At 42.1% G+C, this 24,026-nt stretch overlaps 1 protein-coding gene across 5 annotated transcripts in view; it reads left to right on the top strand.

Moving 5' to 3' along the window:
• Positions 1 to 24,026, top strand: part of SETD5 (SET domain containing 5) — a 408,248-nt gene that overhangs the window by 150,692 nt on the left and 233,530 nt on the right. The gene's annotated exons all lie outside the window — the stretch shown is intronic.

Genomic DNA, 24,026 nt, shown 5'->3' with positions numbered 1-24,026 from the left:
ATATATATATATATATATCTCCCACGCGTTCTCTCTCTCTCTCTCTCTCTCTCTCTCTCTCTCTCTCTCTCTCTCTCTCTCTCTCTCTCTCTCTCTCTCTCTCTCTCTCTCTCTCTCTCTCTCTCTCTCACACTAACACACACACACACACACTCTCTCTCTCACTCACTCACACTAACACACACACACTCTCTAACACTCTCTAACACTCTCTCTCTAACATTCACTCTCTAACATTCACTCTCTAACACTCTCTAACATTCACTCTCTAACACTCTCTAACATTCACTCTCTAACACTCTCTAACATTCACTCTCTAACATTCACTCTCTAACATTCACTCTCTAACATTCACTCTCTAACATTCACTCTCTAACATTCACTCTCTAACATTCACTCTCTAACATTCACTCTCTAACATTCACTCTCTAACATTCACTCTCTAACATTCACTCTCTAACATTCACTCTCTAACATTCACTCTCTAACATTCACTCTCTAACATTCACTCTCTAACATTCACTCTCTAACATTCACTCTCTAACATTCACTCTCTAACATTCACTCTCTAACATTCACTCTCTAACATTCACTCTCTAACATTCACTCTCTAACATTCACTCTCTAACATTCACTCTCTAACATTCACTCTCTAACATTCACTCTCTAACATTCACTCTCTAACATTCACTCTCTAACATTCACTCTCTAACATTCACTCTCTAACATTCTCACACACTCTCTAACATTCTCACACACTCTCTAACATTCTCACACACTCTCTAACATTCTCACACACTCTCTAACATTCTCACACACTCACACTCTCTCGCTCTCACACTCACACTCTCTCGCTCTCACACTCACACTCTCTCGCTCTCACACTCACACTCTCTCGCTCTCACACTCACACTCTCTCGCTCTCACTCTCTCTCTCTCGCTCTTTCTCTCTCTCTCTCGCTCTTTCTCTCTTTCTCTCTCTCTCTTTCTCACACTAACACACACACACAAACTCTCTCTCTCTAACACTCTCAAACATTCTCTAACACTCTCACACACTCTCTCTCTCACTCACACACACTCTCTAACACACTCACACACTCTCTCTAACACACTCACACTCTCTCTCTAACACTCTCACACTCTCTAACACTCACACTCTCTAACACTCACACTCACACTCTCACTCTCTCACTAACACTCTCTCACACTCACACGCTCTCGCTCTCTCACACTCTCTCTCGCTCTCTCTCTCTCTCTCGCTCTCTCTCTCTCTCTCGCTCACACACGCTCTCTCGCTCACACACGCTCTCTCGCTCACACACGCTCTCTCGCTCACACACGCTCTCTCGCTCACACACGCTCTCTCGCTCACACACGCTCTCTCGCTCACACACGCTCTCTCGCTCACACACGCTCTCTCGCTCACACACGCTCTCTCGCTCACACACGCTCTCTCGCTCACACACGCTCTCTCGCTCACACACGCTCTCTCGCTCACACACGCTCTCTCGCTCACACACGCTCTCTCGCTCACACACGCTCTCTCGCTCACACACGCTCTCTCGCTCACACACGCTCTCTCGCTCACACACGCTCTCTCGCTCACACACGCTCTCTCGCTCACACACGCTCTCTCGCTCACACACGCTCTCTCGCTCACACACGCTCTCTCGCTCACACACGCTCTCTCGCTCACACACGCTCTCTCGCTCACACACGCTCTCTCGCTCACACACATTCTCTCTCGCTCACACACATTCTCTCTCGCTCACACACATTCTCTCTCGCTCACACACACTCTCTCTCGCTCACACACACTCTCTCTCGCTCACACACTCTCTCTCGCTCACACACTCTCTCTCGCTCACACACTCTCTCTCGCTCACACACACATACTCTCTCTCGCTCACACACACATACTCTCTCTCGCTCACACACACATACTCTCTCTCGCTCACACACACACACACACACACTCTCTTTCTCTCTCTCGCGCTCTCTCGCTCGCTCTCGATCTCTCACTCATATGTTATTTTCTGCCCTTGGCGATTTAAAAAGGATTAAACGTCATGTGTCAAAATACCTCTAGATAAATACCCTCGGGTGTCTAAATTCTCCAAATATATACTTTTGTGTAGCAGTTTTGAATTGAGTGATCGCTATTTAGCTTACAGTCCAAGCATTGCAAATTTTAGTGTTAAGCCAATTATTCCATCTTTGTAGTAGTTGGCCTATATTTGCTATAAATTACTTGGAAACATAGACTTATTGGGGTATTCTTTAAAATCAGGACAGCATGATGAGTCTATTTGGCGGTGTAATACACTAGTTTTAGAAATTGTTATAAAAAAAACTGCAAAAAAATATGCTATAAATTGTTGTCTTCTATACCCATAAAGGGTATCTCTAGAAAGACCGGTTTTGCTTATTAAAAAAAGTTGTATAATATGTATGGGTGCACTTAACAGGAGAGCGGACAATTACCGTAATCTAATTTGCTTTATTTTCTTGATATCCTTTGTTGAAAAACATTTCTAGATAGGCTCAGTGGCTGCACATAGATGCCTTGTGTGATTGGCTCACCCATGTGCATTGCTATTTCTTCAACAAAGGATATCTAAAGAATGAAGCATATTAGATAATATATGTAAATTAGAATGTTTAAAATTGTATTCTCTATCTGAATCATGAAAGAAAAATTTTGTGTTTCATGTCCCTTTAAGTTCTTAATTTTGCCACAGTTTCAGGACAGTTGTTGGCATTTTATTTAAGGTTACAGGTTAGTTGGTGAAAATTTAAACAGTTCAACTTTGCTGTATTACAGGGACATGAAATTTGTTTCTCATGATTCAGATAGAGAATACAGTTTTTAAACAACTTTTCCAATTTACTGCTATTTAATAAACACACTCACAAGTGTAAAGCACATTAGTGCAGGTCTCAAGATCTGGGTAAACTAGCAGCCTCCCAGCAAGCTGTCCTCTTGGTATTGCTGCCTCTAATCTGTAATAAAGTTAAACATAAAGAAGCACACACTACAGTGGTGCATTAACCTCTTTTCAGACTATTTACTTATAATGAATATTAATTGTTTGTAAAGAAGGTAATACACTATTGGAGTGTGCTGCTTTGGACTCGATTTATCAAGCGTAGGTGGACTGGAACTTATATATGCGCCCCTCTCCACAGCAGCTCGCCTCTGGCGGGCAGAATTTCGTTGGTGGAATTCAGCATTGCACAAGAGCACTATTTCTTTCATGTAATTGGCAAGAGTCCATGAGCTAGTGACGTATGGGATATATATTCCTACCAGGAGGGGCAAAGTTTCCCATACCTCAAAAATGCCTATAAATACACCCCCCACCACACCCACAATTCTGTTTTACAAACTTTGCCTCCTATGGAGGTGATGAAGTAAGTTTGTGCTAGATGTCTACGTTGATATGTGCTTCTCAGCATGCTGAAGCCCGGTTCCTCTCAGAGTGATGTAATTTCTAGGGAATGGAATAGTCTGGGTACTTAATTTACTCCTTCAAGGTTTAAGAAACTGTACCCTTTGCCGACTGATAGATTGGAGTTTCTCCAACATAGGTGTGTCCGGTCCACGGCGTCATCCTTACTTGTGGGATATTCTCTTCCCCAACAGGAAATGGCAAAGAGCCCAGCAAAGCTGGTCACATGATCCCTCCTAGGCTCCGCCTACCCAAGTCATTCTCTTTGCCGTTGCACAGGCAACATCTCCACGGAGATGGCTAAGAGTTTTTTGGTGTTTAAATGTAGTTTTTATTCTTCAATCAAGTGTTTGTTATTTTAAAATAGTGCTGGTATGTACTATTTACTCTGAAACAGAAAAGAGAAGAAGATTTCTGTTTGTAAGAGGAAGATGATTTTAGCAAACGTTACTAAAATCGATTGCTGTTTCCACACAGGACTGTTGAGATGAAGTAACTTCAGTTGGGGGAAGCAGTTGGCAGACTTTTCTGCCTGAGGTATGACTGGCCACATTTCTAACAAGACTTTGTAATGCTGGAAGGCTGTCATTTTCCCTATGGGGACCGGTAAGCCATTTTCTTAGATTAAGTAAAAGAATAAAGGGCTTTATAAGGGCTTAAAAAACTGGTAGACATTTTTCTGGGCTAAAACGATTACTTTGCTAAGCATATTTGGCAGATTATAACTCTTTATAGTTATTATAATCTTGGGGATTGTTGTTAAAAAACGGCAGGCACTGTATGGACACCTTTTTCAGATGGGGGCCTTCTCTAGTCATAGGCAGAGCCTCATTTTCGCGCCACTAATGCGCAGTTGTTTTTATAAAGCAAGGCATGCAGATGCATGTGTGAGGAGCTAAGAACCACTGAAAAAGCTTATAGAAGGCGTCATTTGGTATCGTATTCCCCTCTGGGCTTGGTTGGGTCTCAGCAAAGCAGATACCTGGGACTGTATAGGAGTTAAATGTAAAAACGGCTCCGGTTCCGTTATTTTAAGGGTTAAAGCTTTCAAATTTGGTGTGCAATACTTTTAAGGCTTTAAGACACTGTGGTGAAATTTTGGTGAACTTTGAACAATTGCTTCATGCTTTTTCGCATATTCAGTAATAAAGTGTGTTCTGTTTAAAATTTAAAGTGACAGTAACGGTTTTATTTTAAAACGTTTTTTGTGCTTTGTTGACAAGTTTAAGCCTGTTTAACATGTCTGAACCATCAGATAAGCGATGTTCTATATGTATGAAAGCCAATGTGTCTCCCCATTTAAATATATGTGATAATTGTGACATAGTGTCCAAACAAAGTAGGGACAATGATGCCACAGATAATAATAGTGCCCAAGATGATTCTTCAGATGAGGGGAGTAAGCATGGTACTGCATCATCCCCTTCTGTGTCTACACCAGTTTTGCCCACACAAGAGGCCCCTAGTACATCTAGTGCGCCAATACTTATTACCATGCAACAATTAACGGCTGTTATGGATAATTCTATTGCAAATATTTTATCTAAAATGCCTACTTATCAGAGAGAGCGCGATTGCTCTGTTTTAAACACTGAAGAGCAAGAGGACGCTGATGATAACGTTTCTGACATACCCTCACACCAATCTGAAGGGGCCAGGAGGGAGGTTTTGTCTGAGGGAGAAATTTCAGATTCAGGAAAAATTTCTCAACAAGCTGAACCTGATGTTGTAACATTTAAATTTAAATTAGAACATCTCCGCGCACTGCTTAAGGAGGTATTATCTACTCTGGATGATTGTGACAATTTGGTCATTCCAGAGAAATTATGTAAGATGGACAAGTTCCTAGAGGTTCCGGTGCCCCCCGATGTTTTTCCTATACCCAAGCGGGTGGCGGACATAGTAAATAAGGAATGGGAAAGGCCCGGCATACCTTTTGTTCCTCCCCCTATATTTAAGAAATTATTTCCTATAGTCGACCCCAGAAAGGACTTATGGCAGACAGTCCCTAAGGTCGAGGGGGCGGTCTCTACTCTAAACAAACGCACTACTATTCCCATAGAAGATAGTTGTGCTTTCAAAGATCCTATGGATAAAAAATTAGAGGGTTTGCTTAAAAAGATGTTTGTTCAGCAAGGTTACCTTCTTCAACCAATTTCATGCATTGTTCCTGTCACTACGGCAGCGTGTTTCTGGTTCGAAGAACTAGAAAAGTCGCTCAATAAAGAATCTTCGTATGAGGAGGTTATGGACAGAGTTCACGCACTTAAATTGGCTAACTCTTTTATTCTAGATGCCGCTTTGCAATTAGCTAGATTAGCGGCGAAAAATTCAGGGTTTGCTATCGTGGCGCGCAGAGCGCTTTGGCTAAAGTCTTGGTCAGCGGATGTGTCTTCCAAGACAAAATTGCTTAACATCCCTTTCAAGGGCAAAACACTGTTTGGTCCTGATTTGAAAGAGATTATTTCAGACATCACCGGGGGAAAGGGCCACGCCCTTCCTCAGGATAGGTCTTTTAAGGCTAGAAATAAGCCTAATTTTCGTCCCTTTCGCAGAAACGGACCAGCCTCTACTTCTACATCCTCTAAGCAAGAGGGTAATACTTCTCAACCCAAACCAGCCTGGAGACCGATGCAAGGCTGGAACAAGGGTAAGCAGGCCAAGAAGCCTGCCACTGCTACCAAAACAGCATGAAGGGATGGCCCCCGATCCGGGACCGGATCTGGTGGGGGGCAGACTTTCTCTCTTTGCTCAGGCCTGGGCAAGAGATGTTCAGGATCCTTGGGCACTAGAAATAGTTTCTCAAGGTTATCTCCTGGAATTCAAGGAACTACCCCCAAGGGGAAGGTTCCACAGGTCTCAATTATCTTCAAACCAAATAAAAAGACAGGCATTCTTACATTGTGTAGAAGACCTGTTAAAGATGGGAGTAATTCATCCAGTTCCAATAGGAGAACAAGGGATGGGGTTTTACTCCAACCTGTTCATAGTTCCCAAAAAAGAGGGAACATTCAGACCAATTTTAGATCTCAAGATCCTAAACAAATTTCTCAGGGTTCCATCGTTCAAAATGGAAACCATTCGAACGATCCTTCCTACCATCCAGGAAGGTCAATTTATGACCACGGTGGATTTAAAGGATGCGTACCTACATATTCCTATCCACAAGGAACATCATCAGTTCCTAAGGTTCGCTTTTCTGGACAAGCATTACCAGTTTGTGGCACTTCCATTCTGATTAGCCTCTGCTCCGAGAATTTTCACAAAGGTACTAGGGTCCCTTCTAGTGGTTCTAAGACCAAGGGGCATTGCAGTAGTACCGTACTTGGACGACATCCTGATTCAAGCGTCGTCTCTGTCAAAAGCAAAGGCTCATACGGACATCGTCCTAGCCTTCCTCAGATCTCACGGATGGAAAGTGAACATAGAAAAAAGTTCTCTTTCCCCGTCAACAAGAGTTCCCTTCTTGGGAACAATAATAGACTCCTTAGAAATGAGGATTTTTCTGACAGAGGTCAGAAAATCAAAACTTCTAAGTTCTTGTCAAGTACTTCATTCTGTTCTTCGTCCTTCCATAGCGCAGTGCATGGAAGTAATAGGATTGATGGTTGCAGCAATGGACATAGTTCCTTTTGCACGAATTCATCTAAGGCCATTACAACTGTGCATGCTCAGACAGTGGAATGGGGATTATACAGACTTGTCTCAGACGATTCAAGTAGATCAAAGGATCAGAGATTCACTCCGTTGGTGGCTGATCCTGGACAACCTGTCACAGGGAATGAGCTTCCGCAGACCAGAGTGGGTCATTGTCACGACCGACGCCAGTCTGGTGGGCTTGGGGCATGGTCTCGGGAAGAGTCTCTTCTCCCGATAAACATTCTGGAACTGAGAGCGATATTCAATGCTCTCAAAGCTTGGCCTCATCTAGCAAAGGCCAAATTCATAAGGTTTCAATCAGACAACATGACGACAGTTGCATATATCAACCATCAGGGGGGAACAAGGAGTTCCCTGGCGATGGAGGAAGTGACCAAGATAATTCAATGGGCGGAGGATCACTCCTGCCACTTGTCTGCAATCCACATCCCAGGAGTGGAAAATTGGGAAGCGGATTTTGAGTCGTCAGACATTCCATCCGGGGGAGTGGGAACTCCATCCGGAAATCTTTGCCCAAATAACTCGATTATGGGGCATTCCAGACATGTATCTGATGGCCTCTCGTCAGAACTTCAAGGTTCCTTGTTACGGGTCCAGATCCAGGGATCCCAAGGCGACTCTAGTAGATGCACTAGTAGCACCTTGGACCTTCAACCTAGCTTATGTATTCCCACCGTTTCCTCTCATTCCCAGGCTGGTAGCCAGGATCAATCAGGAGAGGGCTTCGGTGATCTTGATAGCTCCTGCGTGGCCACGCAGGACTTGGTATGCAGACCTGGTGAATATGTCATCTGCTCCACCATGGAAGCTACCTTTGAGACAGGACCTTCTTGTTCAAGGTCCATTCGAACATCCGAATCTGGTTTCCCTCCAACTGACTGCTTGGAGATTGAACGCTTGATTTTATCAAAGCGTGGGTTTTCAGATTCTGTAATAGATACTCTGATTCAGGCTAGAAAGCCTGTAACTAGAAAAATTTACCATAAAATATGGAAAAAATATATCTGTTGGTGTGAATCTAAAGGATTCCCATGGAACAAGATAAAAATTCCTAAGATTCTATCCTTTCTACAAGAAGGTTTGGAGAAAGGATTATCTGCAAGTTCTCTGAAGGGACAGATCTCTGCGTTATCTGTTTTACTTCGCAAAAGGCTGGCAGCTGTGCCAGACGTTCAAGCGTTTGTTCAGGCTCTGGTTAGAATCAAGCCTGTTTACAGACCTTTGACTCCTCCCTGGAGTCTTAATCTAGTTCTTTCAGTTCTTCAAGGAGTTCCGTTTGAACCCTTACATTCCGTAGATATTAAGTTATTATCTTGGAAAGTTTTGTTTTTGGTTGCAATTTCTTCTGCTAGAAGAGTTTCTGAGTTATCTGCTCTGCAGTGTTCTCCGCCCTATCTGGTGTTCCATGCAGATAAGGTGGTTTTGCGTACTAAGCCTGGTTTTCTTCCGAAAGTTGTTTCCAACAAGAATATTAACCAGGAGATAGTTGTACCTTCTTTGTGTCCGAATCCAGTTTCAAAGAAGGAACGTTTGTTACACAATTTGGACGTAGTCCGTGCTCTAAAATTCTATTTAGAGGCCACTAAAGATTTCAGACAAACATCTTCTTTGTTTGTTGTTTATTCTGGTAAAAGGAGAGGTCAAAAGGCAACTTCTACCTCTTTCTTTTTGGCTTAAAAGCATTATCCGATTGGCTTATGAGACTGCCGGACGGCAGCCTCCTGAAAGAATCACAGCTCATTCCACTAGGGCTGTGGCTTCCACATGGGCCTTCAAGAACGAGGCTTCTGTTGACCAGATATGTAAGGCAGCGACTTGGTCTTCACTGCACACTTTTGCCAAATTTTACAAATTTGATACTTTTGCTTCTTCAGAGGCTATTTTTGGGAGAAAGGTTTTGCAAGCCGTGGTGCCTTCCATTTAGGTGACCTGATTTGCTCCCTCCCTTCATCCGTGTCCTAAAGCTTTGGTATTGGTTCCCACAAGTAAGGATGACGCCGTGGACCGGACACACCTATGTTGGAGAAAACAGAATTTATGCTTACCTGATAAATTACTTTCTCCAACGGTGTGTCCGGTCCACGGCCCGCCCTGTTTTTTTAATCAGGTCTGATGAATTATTTTCTCTAACTACAGTCACCACGGTATCATATGGTTTCTCCTATGCATATTTCCTCCTGTACGTCGGTCGAATGACTGGGGTAGGCGGAGCCTAGGAGGGATCATGTGACCAGCTTTGCTGGGCTCTTTGCCATTTCCTGTTGGGGAAGAGAATATCCCACAAGTAAGGATGACGCCGTGGACCGGACACACCGTTGGAGAAAGTAATTTATCAGGTAAGCATAAATTCTGTTTTTGGGAAAAGATCCCCAAATTTGATGGGGCTATCTCTACTCTTGCAAAGCGTACCACTATTCCTACGGCAGATAGTACTTCTTTTAAAGATCCTTTAGATAGGAAGCTTGATTCTTATCTAAGGATGGCTTATTTATGTTCAGGTCATCTTCTTAGGCCTGTTATTTCTTTGGCTGATTGTTGCTGCAGCTTCAACTTTTTGGTTGGAAACTTTAGCGTAACAAGTACCAGATCCTAATGTGTATAGCATTGTTAAGCTAATTCAACATGCTAATAATTTCATTTGTGATGCCATTTTTTGATATCATTAGAATTGATGTCAGGTATATGTCTTTAGCTATTTTAGCTAGAAGTGCTTTATGGCTTAAAACTTGGAATGCGGATATGACTTCTAAGTCAACGTTGCTATCTCTTTCTTTCCAAGGTAATAAATTATTTCAACTGTTACTGGGGGGAAGGGAGCCTTTTTGCCTCAGGATAAAAAATCTAAGGGTAAATTTAGGGCTGCTAACAGTTTTCGTTCCTTTAGTCAGAATAAGGAACAGAAACCTGACCCTTCCCCTAAAGGAACGGTTTCCAATTGGAAGCCTTCTCCAGTCTGGAATAAATCCAAGCCTTTTAGAAAATCTAAATCGGCCCCCAAATCCGCATGAAGGTGCGGCCCTCATTCCAGCGCAGCTGGTAGGGGGCAGGCTAAGATTTCTCCAACATAGGTGTGTCCGGTCCACGGCGTCATCCTTACTTGTGGGATATTCTCTTCCCCAACAGGAAATGGCAAAGAGCCCAGCAAAGCTGGTCACATGATCCCTCCTAGGCTCCGCCTTCCCCAGTCATTCTCTTTGCCGTTGTACAGGCAACATCTCCACGGAGATGGCTTAGAGTTTTTTAGTGTTTAACTGTAGTTTTTATTATTCAATCAAGAGTTTGTTATTTTAAAATAGTGCTGGTATGTACTATTTACTCTGAAACAGAAAAGAGATGAAGATTTCTGTTTGTAAGAGGAAAATGATTTTAGCAACCGTTACTAAAATCGATGGCTGTTTCCACACAGGACTGTTGAGAGGAATTAACTTCAGTTGGGGGAACAGTGAGCAGACTTTTGCTGCTTGAGGTATGACACATTCTAACAAGACGATGTAATGCTGGAAGCTGTCATTTTCCCTATGGGATCCGGTAAGCCATTTTTATTACAGACAGAAAAAAATGGGCTTCACAAGGGCTTTTTAAGACTGTAGACATTTTCTGGGCTAAATCGATTTATATATAAACATATTTTATACTCCATAGCCTTGAGGAATTATTTTAATCTTGGGAATTTTGTAAAATAACCGGCAGGCACTGTATTAGACACCTTATTCTCTAGGGGCTTTCCCTAATCATAGGCAGAGTCTCATTTTCGCGCCTGTATTGCGCACTTGTTTTTGAGAAGCATGACATGCAGATGCATGTGTGAGGAGCTCTGATACATAGAAAAGACTTTCTGAAGGCGTCATTTGGTATCGTATTCCCCTTTGGGCTTGGTTGGGTCTCAGCAAAGCAGATACCAGGGACTGTAAAGGGGTTAAATATAAAAACGGCTCCGGTTCCGTTATTTTTTTTAAAGCTTCCAAATTTGGTGTGCAATACTTTTAAGGCTTTAAGACACTGTGGTGAAATTTTGGTGAATTTTGAACAATTCCTTCATACTTTTTCGCAATTGCAGTAATAAAGTGTGTTCAGTTTAAAATTTAAAGTGACAGTAACGGTTTTATTTTAAAACGTTTTTTGTACTTTGTTATCAAGTTTATGCCTGTTTAACATGTCTGAACTACCAGATAGACTGTGTTCTGAATGTGGGGAAGCCAAGGTTCCTTCTCATTTAAATAGATGTGATTTATGTGACACAAAATTTAGAGAAAATGATGCCCAAGATGATTCCTCAAGTGAGGGGAGTAAGCATGGTACTGCATCATCCCCTCCTTAGTCTACACCAGTCTTGCCCACACAGGAGGCCCCTAGTATCTCAAGGGCCCCTACACCAGTCTGAGGGGGACAGGGAGGTTTTGTCTGAGGGAGAAGTTTCAGATTCAGGGAAAATTTCTCAACAAGCTGAACCTGATGTGATTACATTTAAATTTAAGTTGGAACATCTCCGCGCTCTGCTTAAGGAGGTGTTATCCACTCTGGATGATTGTGAGAATTTGGTCATTCCAGAGAAACTATGTAAAATGGACAAGTTCCTAGAGGTCCCGGGGCCCCCCGAAGCTTTTCCTATACCCAAGCGGGTGGAGGACATTGTAAATAAAGAATGGGAAAGGCCCGGTATACCTTTCGTCCCTCCCCCCATATTTAAAAAATTGTTTCCTATGGTCGACCCCAGAAAGGACTTATGGCAGACAGTCCCCAAGGTCGAGGGGGCGGTTTCTACTCTAAACAAACGCACCACTATACCCATAGAAGATAGTTGTGCTTTCAAAGATCCTATGGATAAAAAATTAGGTTTGCTTAAAAAGATGTTTGTTCAGCAAGGTTACCTTCTACAACCAATTTCATGCATTGTCCCTGTCACTACAGCCGCGTGTTTCTGGTTCGATGAGCTAGAAAAGGCGATCAATAATAATTCTTCTTCTTATGAGGAGATTATGGACAGAATTCGTGCTCTCAAATTGGCTAATTCTTTCACCCTAGACACCACTTTGCAATTGGCTAGGTTAGCGGCGAAAAATTCTGGGTTTGCTATTGTGGCGCGCAGAGCGCTTTGGTTAAAATCTTGGTCAGCGGATGCGTCTTCCAAGAACAAATTGCTTAACATTCCTTTCAAGGGGAAAACGCTGTTTGGCCTTGACTTGAAAGAGATTATCTCTGATATCACTGGGGGCAAGGGCCACGCCCTTCCTCAGGATAGGTCTTTCAAGGCCAAAAATAAACCTAATTTTCGTCCCTTTCGCAGAAACGGACCAGCCCCAAGTGCTACGTCCTCTAAGCAGGATGGTAATACTTCTCAAGCCAAACCAGCCTGGAGACCAATGCAAGGCTGGAACAAAGGAAAGCAGGCCAAGAAACCTGCCACTGCTACCAAGACAGCATGAGATGTTGGCCCCCGATCCGGGACCGGATCTGGTGGGGGGCAGACTCTCTCTCTTCGCTCAGGCTTGGGCAAGAGATGTTCTGGATCCTTGGGCGCTAGAAATAGTCTCCCAAGGTTATCTTCTGGAATTCAAGGGGCTTCCCCCAAGGGGGAGGTTCCACAGGTCTCAATTGTCTTCAGACCACATTAAAAAACAGGCATTCTTGCATTGTGTAGAAGACCTGTTAAAAATGGGAGTGATTCATCCTGTTCCATTAGGAGAACAAGGGATGGGGTTCTACTCCAATCTGTTCGTAGTTCCCAAAAAAGAGGGAACGTTCAGACCAATCTTAGATCTCAAGATCCTAAACAAGTTTCTCAAGGTTCCATCGTTCAAAATGGAAACCATTCGAACAATTCTTCCTTCCATCCAGGAAGGTCAATTCATGACCACGGTGGATTTAAAGGATGCGTATCTACATATTCCTATCCACAAGGAACATCATCGGTTCCTAAGGTTCGCATTCCTGGACAAGCATTACCAGTTTGTGGCACTTCCGTTCGGATTAGCCACTGCTCCAAGGATTTTCACAAAGGTACTAGGGTCCCTTCTAGCGGTGCTAAGACCAAGGGGCATTGCAGTAGTACCTTACTTGGACGACATTCTGATTCAAGCGTCGTCCCTTCCTCAAGCAAAGGCTCACACGGACATTGTCCTGGCCTTTCTCAGATCTCACGGATGGAAAGTGAACGTAGAAAAGAGTTCTCTATCTCCGTCAACAAGGGTTCCCTTCTTGGGAACAATAATAGACTCCTTAGAAATGAGGATTTTTCTGACAGAGGCCAGAAAAACAAAACTTCTGAACTCTTGTCAAATACTTCATTCTGTTCCTCTTCCTTCCATAGCGCAGTGCATGGAAGTAATAGGTTTGATGGTAGCGGCAATGGACATAGTTCCTTTTGCGCGCATTCATCTAAGACCATTACAACTGTGCATGCTCAGTCAGTGGAATGGGGACTATACAGACTTGTCTCCGACGATACAAGTAAATCAGAGGACCAGAGATTCACTCAGTTGGTGGCTGTCCCTGGACAACCTGTCACAGGGGATGAGCTTCTGGGGACCCCTGAAAGCTCAGGGTCTTTGGTCTCGGGAAGAATCTCTTCTACCGATAAATATTCTGGAACTGAGAGCGATATTCAATGCTCTCAAGGCTTGGCCTCAGCTAGCAAAGGCCAAGTTCATACGGTTTCAATCAGACAACATGACAACTGTTGCGTACATCAACCATCAGGGGGGAACAAGGAGTTCCCTGGCGATGGAAGAAGTGACCAAAATCATTCAATGGGCGGAGACTCACTCCTGCCACTTGTCTGCAATCCACATCCCAGGAGTGGAAAATTGGGAAGCGGATTTTCTGAGTCGTCAGACATTTCATCCGGGGGAGTGGGAACTCCATCCGGAAATCTTTGCCCAAATTACTCAACTGTGGGGCATTCCAGACATGGATCTGATGGCCTCTCGTCAGAACTTCAAGGTTCCTTGCTACGGGTCCAGATCCAGGGATCCCAAGGCGACTCTAGTAGATGCACTAGTAGCACCTTGGACCTTCAAACTAGCTTATGTATTCCCGCCGTTTCCTCTCATCCCCAGGCTGGTAGCCAGGATCAATCAGGAGAGGGCATCGGTGATCTTGATAGCTCCTGCGTGGCCACGCAGGACTTGGTATGCAGACCTGGTGAATATGTCATCGGCTCCACCATGGAAGCTACCTTTGAGACGAGACCTTCTTGTTCAAGGTCCGTTCGAACATCCGAATCTGGTCTCACTCCAACTGACTGCTTGGAGATTGAACGCTTGATCTTATCAAAGCGAGGATTCTCAGATTCTGTCATTGATACTCTTGTTCAGGCCAGAAAGCCTGTAACTAGAAAAATTTACCACAAAATATGGAAAAAATATATCTGTTGGTGTGAATCTAAAGGATTCCCTTGGGACAAGGTAAAAATTCCTAAGATTCTATCCTTTCTTCAAGAAGGTTTGGAGAAAGGATTATCTGCAAGTTCCTTGAAGGGACAGATTTCTGCCTTGTCTGTGTTACTTCACAAAAAGCTGGCAGCTGTGCCAGATGTTCAAGCCTTTGTTCAGGCTCTGGTTAGAATCAAGCCTGTTTACAAACCTTTGACTCCTCCTTGGAGTCTCAATTTAGTTCTTTCAGTTCTTCAGGGGGTTCCGTTTGAACCCTTACATTCCGTTGATATTAAGTTATCTTGGAAAGTTTTGTTTTGGTTGCAATTTCTTCTGCTAGAAGAGTTTCAGAATTATCTGCTCTGCAGTGTTCTCCTCCTTATCTGGTGTTCCATGCAGATAAGGTGGTTTTACGTACTAAACCTGGTTTTCTTCTGAAAGTTGTTTCTAACAAAAACATTAACCAGGAGATAGTCGTGCCTTCTTTGTGTCCGAATCCAGTTTCAAAGAAGGAACGTCTGTTGCACAATTTGGATGTTGTTCGTGCTCTAAAATTCTATTTAGATGCTACAAAGGATTTTAGACAAACATCTTCCTTGTTTGTTGTTTATTCTGGTAAAAGGAGAGGTCAAAAAGCAACTTCTACCTCTCTCTCTTTTTGGATTAAAAGCATCATCAGATTGGCTTACGAGACTGCCGGACGGCAGCCTCCTGACAGAATCACAGCTCATTCCACTAGGGCTGTGGCTTCCACATGGGCCTTCAAGAACGAGGCTTCTGTTGATCAGATATGTAAGGCAGCGACTTGGTCTTCACTGCACACTTTTACTAAATTTTACAAGTTTGATACTTTTGCTTCTTCTGAGGCTATTTTTGGGAGAAAGGTTTTGCAAGCCGTGGTGCCTTCCATCTAGGTGACCTGATTTGCTCCCTCCCTTCATCCGTGTCCTAAAGCTTTGGTATTGGTTCCCACAAGTAAGGATGACGCCGTGGACCGGACACACCTATGTTGGAGAAAACAGAATTTATGTTTACCTGATAAATTACTTTCTCCAACGGTGTGTCCGGTCCACGGCCCGCCCTGGTTTTTTAATCAGGTCTGATAATTTATTTTCTTTAACTACAGTCACCACGGTATCATATGGTTTCTCCTATGCAAATATTCCTCCTTTACGTCGGTCGAATGACTGGGGAAGGCGGAGCCTAGGAGGGATCATGTGACCAGCTTTGCTGGGCTCTTTGCCATTTCCTGTTGGGGAAGAGAATATCCCACAAGTAAGGATGACGCCGTGGACCGGACACACCGTTGGAGAAAGTAATTTATCAGGTAAACATAAATTCTGTTTTTTCAAAGATGTTTGGATCAATTCAATCCAAAATCATTGGATCCAGAACATTTTTTCTCAAGGGTACAGAATAGGTTTCAAGGTAAGACCGCCTGTGAGAAGTTTCTTTCTCTCACTCATTCCAGTGAACCCAGTAAAGGCTCAGGCTTTCCTGAAGTGTGTTTCAGACCTCGAGTTATCCGGGGTAATTGTGCCAGTTCCCTTTCCGGAACGGGGTCTGGGGTTTTATTCAAATCTGTTCATTGTTCCAAAGAAAGAGAATTCTTTCAGACCAGTTCTGGATTTAAAAATTTTGAATCGTTATGTAAGAATACCAACATTCAAAATGGTGACTATAAGGACTATTCTGCCTTTTGTTCAGCAAGGGCATTATATGTCCACAATAGACTTACAGGATGCTTATCTTCATATTCCGATTCATCCAGATCACTATCAGTTCCTGAGATTCTCTTTTCTAGACAAGCATTACCAATTTGTTGCTCTTCCTTTTGGCCTAGCAACAGCTCCAAGGATCTTTTCAAAGGTTCTCGGTGCCCTACTCTCTGTAATCAGAGAGCAGAGTATTGCGGTGTTTCCTTATTTGGACGATATCTTGGTACTTGCTCAGTCTTTACATTCTGCAGAATCTCACACGAATCAACTAGTGTTGTTTCTTCAAAGACATGGTTGGAGGATCAATTTACCAAAAAGTTCCTTGATTCCACAGACAAGGGTAACCTTTTTAGGATTCCCAATAGATTCTAACAGACAAAAGACGTCTGAAATTGGTTTCAGCTTGTCGGAACCTTCAGTCTCAGTCATTCCCTTCAGTAGCTATGTGCATGGAGGTTTTAGGTCTCATGACTGCAGCATCGGACGCGATCCCCTTTGCTCGTTTTCACGAGACCGCTTCAGCTTTGTATGCTGAGCCAATGGTGCAGGGATTATACAAAGATATCACAATTAATATCCTTAAATCCCATTATTCGACTATCTCTGACTTGGTGGTTAGATCACCATCGTTTAGTTCAGGGGGCCTCTTTTGTTCGTCCAACCTGGACTGTGATTACAACAGATGCAAGACTTTCAGGTTGGGGAGCTGCCTGGGGATCTCTGACAGGGCAGGGGGTTTGGAAATCTCAAGAGGCGAGATTACCAATCAATATTTTGGAACTCCATGTGATTCTCAGAGCTCTTCAGTGTTGGCCTCTTCTGAAGAGAGAACCGTTTATTTGTTTTCAGACAGACAATGTCACACTCGTGGCGTATGTCAATCATCAAGGTGGGACTCACAGTCCTCAAGCTATGAAAGAAGTATCTCGGATACTTGCATGGGCGGAATCCAGCTCCTGTCTAATCTCTGTGATCCATATCCCAGGTATAGACAACTGGGAAGCGGATTATCTCAGTCACCAGACTTTACATCCGGGAGAATGGTCTCTTCACCCAGATGTGTTTCTTCAATTTGTTCAGATGTGGGGGCCTCCAGAAATAGATCTGATGGCTTCTCATCTAAACGGGAAACTTCCCAGGTATCTGTCCAGGGATCCTCAGGCGGAAGCAATGGATGCGCTGTCACTTCCTTGGAATTATCAACCTGCTTATATCTTTCCGCCTCTAGTTCTTCTTCCAAGAGTGATTTCCAAAATCATAATGGAGTGTTCATTTGTACTGCTGGTGGCTCCAGCATGGCCACACAGGTTTTGGTATGCGGATCTTGTTCGGATGTCAAGTTGCCAATCTTGGCCACTTCCGTTAAGGCCAGACCTTCTATCTCAAGGTCCATTTTTCCATCAGGATCTCAAATCATTAAATTTGAAGGTATGGAGATTGAACGTCTAGTGCTTAGTCATAGAGGTTTCTTTGACTCAGTGATTAATACTATGTTGCAGGCTCGTAAATCTGTGTCTAGAATGATTTATTACCGAGTTTGGAAGACTTGCATTTCATGGTGTTCTTCTCATAAATTCTCTTTGCATTCTTTTAGAATTCCTAGAATTTTACAGTTTCTTCAGGATGATTTGGAAAAGGGTTTGTCTGCAAGTTCCTTGAAAGGACAAATCCTCTGCTCTTTCTGTTCTGTTTCACAGAAAAATTGCTAATCTTCCTGATATTCATTGTTTTGTTCAGGCTTTGGTTCGTATCAAGCCTGTCATTAAAGGAACAGTGAAGTCCAAAAAAACCTTTCATTTTTCAAATAGGGCATGTAATTTTAAACAAATTTCCAATTTACTTTTATCAATTTTGCTTTGTTCTCTTGGTATTCTAGTTGAAAGCAAACATAGGACGGTGCATATGATAATTTCTAAGCCCTTGAAGGCTGCTATTTTATTTACTTTTCACAGCAGGGGAGAGCAAGCTCATGTGAGCCATATAGATAGCATTGTGATCACGATAGTGGCAGACACTGCACTAATTGGCTAAAATGCAAGTCAATAGATAATAACTAAAAGTCATGTGATTAGGGGCGGTCAGAAGATGCTTAGATACAAGTTAGTCACAGAAGTAAAAAGTGTATTAATATAACAGTGTTGGTTTTGCAAAACTGGGGGATGGGTAATAAAGGGGTTATCTATATTTTAAACAACAAACATTCTGGTGTTGACTGTCCCTTTAAGCCAATTTCTCCTCCTTGGAGTCTTAATTTGGTTTTGAGGGCTTTACAGGCTCCTCCTTTTGAGCCTATGCATTCTCTGGACATTTAAATTACTTTCTTGAAAAGTATTGTTCCTTTTGGCCATCTTCTGCTAGAAGCGTTACTGAATCATCTGCTCTTTCTTGTGAGTCTCCTTTTCTGATTTTTCATCAGAATAAGGCGGTTTTGTGGACTTCATTTAAATTTTTACCTAAAGTTGTGAATTCCAACAACATTAGTAGAGAAATTGTTGTTCCTTCGTTGTGTCCTAAGAATTCTTTAGAAAGATCTTTCTTTGGATTTGGTAAGAGCTTTGAAATATTATGTTGAAGCTACTAAAGATTTCAGAAAGACTTCTAGTCTATTTGTTATCTTTTCTGGTTCTAGGAAAGGTCAGAAGGCTTCTGCCATATATTTGGCATCTTGGTTAAAGCTTTTGATTCATCATGCTTATTTGGGGTCGGGTAAATCCCCGCCTCAGAGGATTACGGCTCATTGTACTAGGTCAGTTTCTACTTCCTGGGCTTTTAAGAATGAAGCTTCTGTTGATCAGATTTGCAAAGCAGCAACTTGGTCTTCTTTGCATACTTTTACTAAATTCTACCATTTTGATGTTTTCTCTTCTTCAGAAGCAGTTTTTGGTAGAAAAGTACTTCAGGCAGCTGTTTCAGTTTGATTCTTCTGCTTATAATTTCAGTTTTCTTTCATGTAATTAGCAAGAGTCCATGAGCTAGTGACGTATGGGATATACATTCCTACCAGGAGGGGCAAAGTTTCCCAAACCTTAAAATGCCTATAAATACACCCCTCACCACACCCACAATTCAGTTTTACAAACTTTGCCTCCGATGGAGGTGGTGAAGTAAGTTTGTGCTAGATTCTACGTTGATATGCGCTCCGCAGCAAGTTGGAGCCCGGTTTTCCTCTCATCGTGCAGTGAATGTCAGAGGGATGTGAGGAGAGTATTGCCTATTTGAATGCAGTGATCTCCTTCTACGGGGTCTATTTCATAGGTTCTCTGTTATCGGTCGTAGAGATTCATCTCTTACCTCCCTTTTCAGATTGACGATATACTCTTATATATACCATTACCTCTGCTGATTCTCGTTTCAGTACTGGTTTGGCTTTCTACAAACATGTAGATGAGTGTCCTGGGGTAAGTAAATCTTATTTTCTGTGACACTCTAAGCTATGGTTGGGCACTTTATTTATAAAGTTCTAAATATATGTATTCAAACATTTATTTGCCTTGACTCAGATTGTTCAACATTCCTTATTTTTCAGACAGTCAGTTTCATATTTGGGATAAATGCATTTGTTTCAATCATTTTTTCTTACCTTAAAAAATTTGACTTTTTCCCTGTGGGCTGTTAGGCTCGCGGGGGCAGAAAATGCTTCATTTTATTGCGTCATTCTTGGGGCGGACTTTTTTGGCGCAAAAATTGTTTTCTGTTTCTGGCGTCATACGTGTCGCCGGAAGTTGCGTCATTTTTTTGACGTTTTTTTGCGTCAAAAATGTCGGCGTTCCGGATGTGGCGTCATTTTTGGCGCCAAAAGCATTTAGGCGCCAAATAATGTGGGCGTCTTTTTTTGGCGCTAAAAAAATATGGGCGTCACTTTTTGTCTCCACATTATTTAAGTCACACTATTTATTGCTTCTGGTTGCTAGAAGCTTGTTCACTGCCATTTTTTTCCCATTCCTGAAACTGTCATTTAAGGAATTTGATCAATTTTGCTTATATGTTGTTTTTTCTTTTACATATTGCAAGATGTTCCACGTTGCAACCGAGTCAGAAGATACTTCAGGAAAATCACTGCCCAGTGCTGGAGCTACCAAGCTAAGTGTATCTGCTATAAACTTTTGGTATCTGTTTCTCCAGCTGTTGTTTGTATTGCATGTCATGTCAAACTTATTCATGCAGATAACATTTCCTTTAGTACTGTTACATTACCTGTTGCTGTTCCGTCAACATCTAATTTTCAGAGTGTTCCTGATAACATAAGAGATTTTATTTTTTAAATCCATTAAGAAGGCTATGTGTGTTATTTCTCCTTCTAGTATACATAAAAGTCTTTTAAAACTTCTCTTTTTTCAGATGAATTTTTAAATGAACATCATCATTCTGATACTGATAATGGTTCTTCTGGTTCAGAGGTTTCTGTCTCAGAGGTTGATGCTGATAAATCTTTGTATTTGTTCAAGATGGAATTTATTCGTTCTTTACTTAAAGAAGTATTATTTGCATTAGAAATAGAGGATTCTGGTCCTCTTGATACTAAATGTAAACGTTTAAATAAGGTTTTTAAATCTCCTGTAGTTATTCCAGAAGTGTTTTATCTCCCTGATGCTATTTCTGAAGTAATTTCCAGGGAATGGAATAATTTGGGTAATTTATTTACTCCTTCTAGACGTTTAAGCAATTATATCCTGTGCCATCTGACAGATTAGAGTTTTTTGGGACAAAAATCCCTAAGGTTATGGGGCTGTCTCTACTCCTGCTAATGTACTACTATTCCTACGGCAGATAGTACTTCATTTAAGGATCCTTTAGATAGGAAAATTGAATCCTTTCTAAGAAAAGCTTACTTATGTTCAGGTAATCTTCTTAGACCTGCTATATTTTTAGCGGATGTTGCTGCAGCTTCAACTTTTTGGTTAGAAGCTTTAGCGCAACAAGTAACAGATCATAATTTTATAGCATTATTATTATTCTATAACATGCTAATAATTTTATTGGTGATACCATCTTTTGATATCATTAGAGTTGATGTCAGGTATATGTCTCTAGCTATTTTAGCTAGAAAAGCTTTATGGATTAAACTTGGAATACTGATATGTCTTCTAAGTCAACTTTGCTTTCCCTTTCTTTCCAGGGTAAATAATCATTTTCGTTCTTTTCCTCACAACAAGGAACAAAAGCCTGATCCTTCATCCTCAGGAGCGGTATCAGTTTGGAAACTATTTCCAGTTTGGAATATATCCAAGCCTTATAGAAACCTATAGCCAGCTCCTAAGTACCTATGAAGGTGCGGCCCTTATTCCAGCTCAGCTGGTATGGGGCAGATTACGTTTTCTTCAAAGAAATTTGGATTAATTCCGTTCTCAATCTCTGGTTTCAGAACATTGTTTCAGAAAGGTACAGAATTGGCTTCAAGTTAAGGCCTCCTGCTAAGAGATTTTTTTCTTTCCCGTGTCCCAGTTAACACAGCTAAGGCTCAGCATTTCTGAAATGTGCTTCAGATCTAGAGTTGGCTGGAGTATTTATGCCAGTTCCAGTTCTGGAACAGGGGCTGGGGTTTTATTTTATCTCTTCATTGTACCAAAGAAGGTCAATTCCTTCAGACCAGTTCCGGATCTATCATTATTGAATCGTTATGTTAGGATACCAACATTCAAGATGGTTACTGTAGGACTATCCTGCCTTTTGTTTAGCAAGGGCATTATATGTCTACAATAGATTTACAGGATGGGTATCTGCATATTCCGATTCATCCAGATCACTTTTAGTGTCTGAGATTCTCTTTTTAGACAAGCATTACCAGTTTTTTGGCTCTACCGTTTGGCCTAGCCTCAGTTCCAAGAATTTTTTTCAAAGGTTCTCGGTGCCCTTCTTTCTGTAATCAGAGAACAGGGTTTTGGTATTTCCTTATTTGGACGATATCTTGGTACTTGCTCAGTCTTCTCATTTTCGAAGAATCTCATACGAATCGACTTGTGTTGTTTCTTCAAGTTCATGGTTGGAGGATCAATTTACCAATCAATTCATTGATTCCTCAGACAAGGGTAACCTTTTTAGGTTTCTAGATAGATTCAGTGTCTATGACTCTGTCCTTGTCAGACAAGAGAAGTTTAACATTGATATCAGCTTGTCAAAACCTTCAGTCACAATCATTCCCTTTGGTAGCCTTATGCATGGAAATGTTGGGTCTTAGGACTGCCGCATCAGATGCGATCTCCTTTGCTCGTTTTCACATGCGACCTCTTCAGCTCTGTATGCTGAACCAATGGTGCAGGGATTACTCAAAGATATCTCAATTAATATCTTTAAACCGATTTTACGACACTCTCTGACATGGTGGACAGATCACCATCGTTTAGTTCAGGGGGCTTCTTGTTCTTCCGACCTGGACTATAATCTCAACAGATGCAAGTCTTACAGGTTGGGGAGCTGTGTGGGGGTATCTGACGGCACAAGGGGTTTGGGAATCTCAGGAGGTGAGATTTCCGATCAATATTTTGGAACTCCGTGCAATTTTCAGAGCTCTTCAGTCTTGGCCTCTTCTGAAGAGAGAGTTGTTCATTTGTTTTCAGATAGACAATGTCACAACTGTGGCATACATCAATCATCAAGGAGGGACTCACAGTCCTCTGGCTATGAAAGAAGTATCTCGAATTTTGGTTTGGGCGGAATCCAGCTCCTGTCTAATCTCTGCGGTTCATATCCCAGGTATGGACAATTGGAAAGCGGATTATCTCAGTCGCCAAACGTTGCATCCGGGCGAATGGTCTCTTCACCCAGAGGTATTTCTTCAGATTATTCAAATGTGGGAACTTCCAGAAATAGATCTGATGGCTTCTCATCTAAACAAGAAACTTCCTAGGTATCTGTCCAGATCCCGGGATCCTCAGGCGGAGGCAGTGGATGCATTATCACTTCCTTGGAAGTATCATCCTGCCTATATCTTTCCGCCTCTAGTTCTTCTTCCAAGAGTAATCTCCAAGATTCTGAAGGAATGCTCGTTTGTTCTGCCGGTAGCTCCGGCATGGCCTCACAGGTTTTGGTATGCGGATCTTGTTCGGATGGCCTCTTGCCAACCGTGGACTCTTCCGTTAAGACCAGACCTTCTGTCTCAAGGTCCTTTTTTCCATCAGGATCTGAAATCCTTAAATTTAAAGGTATGGAGATTGAACGCTTGATTCTTGGTCAAAGAGGTTTCTCTGACTCTGTGATTAATACTATGTTTCAGGCTCGTAAATCTGTATCCAGAGAGATATATTATAGAGTCTGGAAGACTTATATTTCTTGGTGTCTTTCTCATCATTTTTCTTGGCATTCTTTTAGAATACCGAGAATATTACAGTTTCTTCAGGATGGTTTAGATGAGGGTTTGTCCGCAAGTTCCTTGAAAGGACAAATCTCTGCTCTTTCTGTTCTTTTTCACAGAAAGATTGCTATTCTTCCTGATATTCATTGTTTTGTACAAGCTTTGGTTCGTATAAAGCCTGTCATTAAGTCAATTTCTCCTCCTTGGAGTTTGAATTTGGTTCTGGGGGCTCTTCAAGCTCCTCCATTTGAACCTATGCATTCATTGGACATTAAATTACTTTCTTGGAAAGTTTTGTTCCTTTTGGCCATCTCTTCTGCCAGAAGAGTTTCTGAATTATCTGCTCTTTCTTGTGAGTCTCCTTTTCTGATTTTTCATCAGGATAAGGCGGTGTTGCGAACTTCTTTTGAATTTTTACCTAAGTTGTGAATTCCAACAACATTAGTAGAGACATTGTGGTTCCTTCATTATGTCCTAATCCTAAGAATTCTAAGGAGAAATCGTTGCATTCTTTGGATATTGTTAGAGCTTTGAA

This window comes from Bombina bombina, chromosome 7 (assembly GCF_027579735.1).
Source record: "Bombina bombina isolate aBomBom1 chromosome 7, aBomBom1.pri, whole genome shotgun sequence".
NCBI classification, from domain to species: Eukaryota; Metazoa; Chordata; class Amphibia; order Anura; family Bombinatoridae; genus Bombina; species Bombina bombina.
The sequence above is the reverse complement of the archived record's forward strand: the minus strand, read 5'-3'. Positions and strand labels throughout refer to the sequence as shown.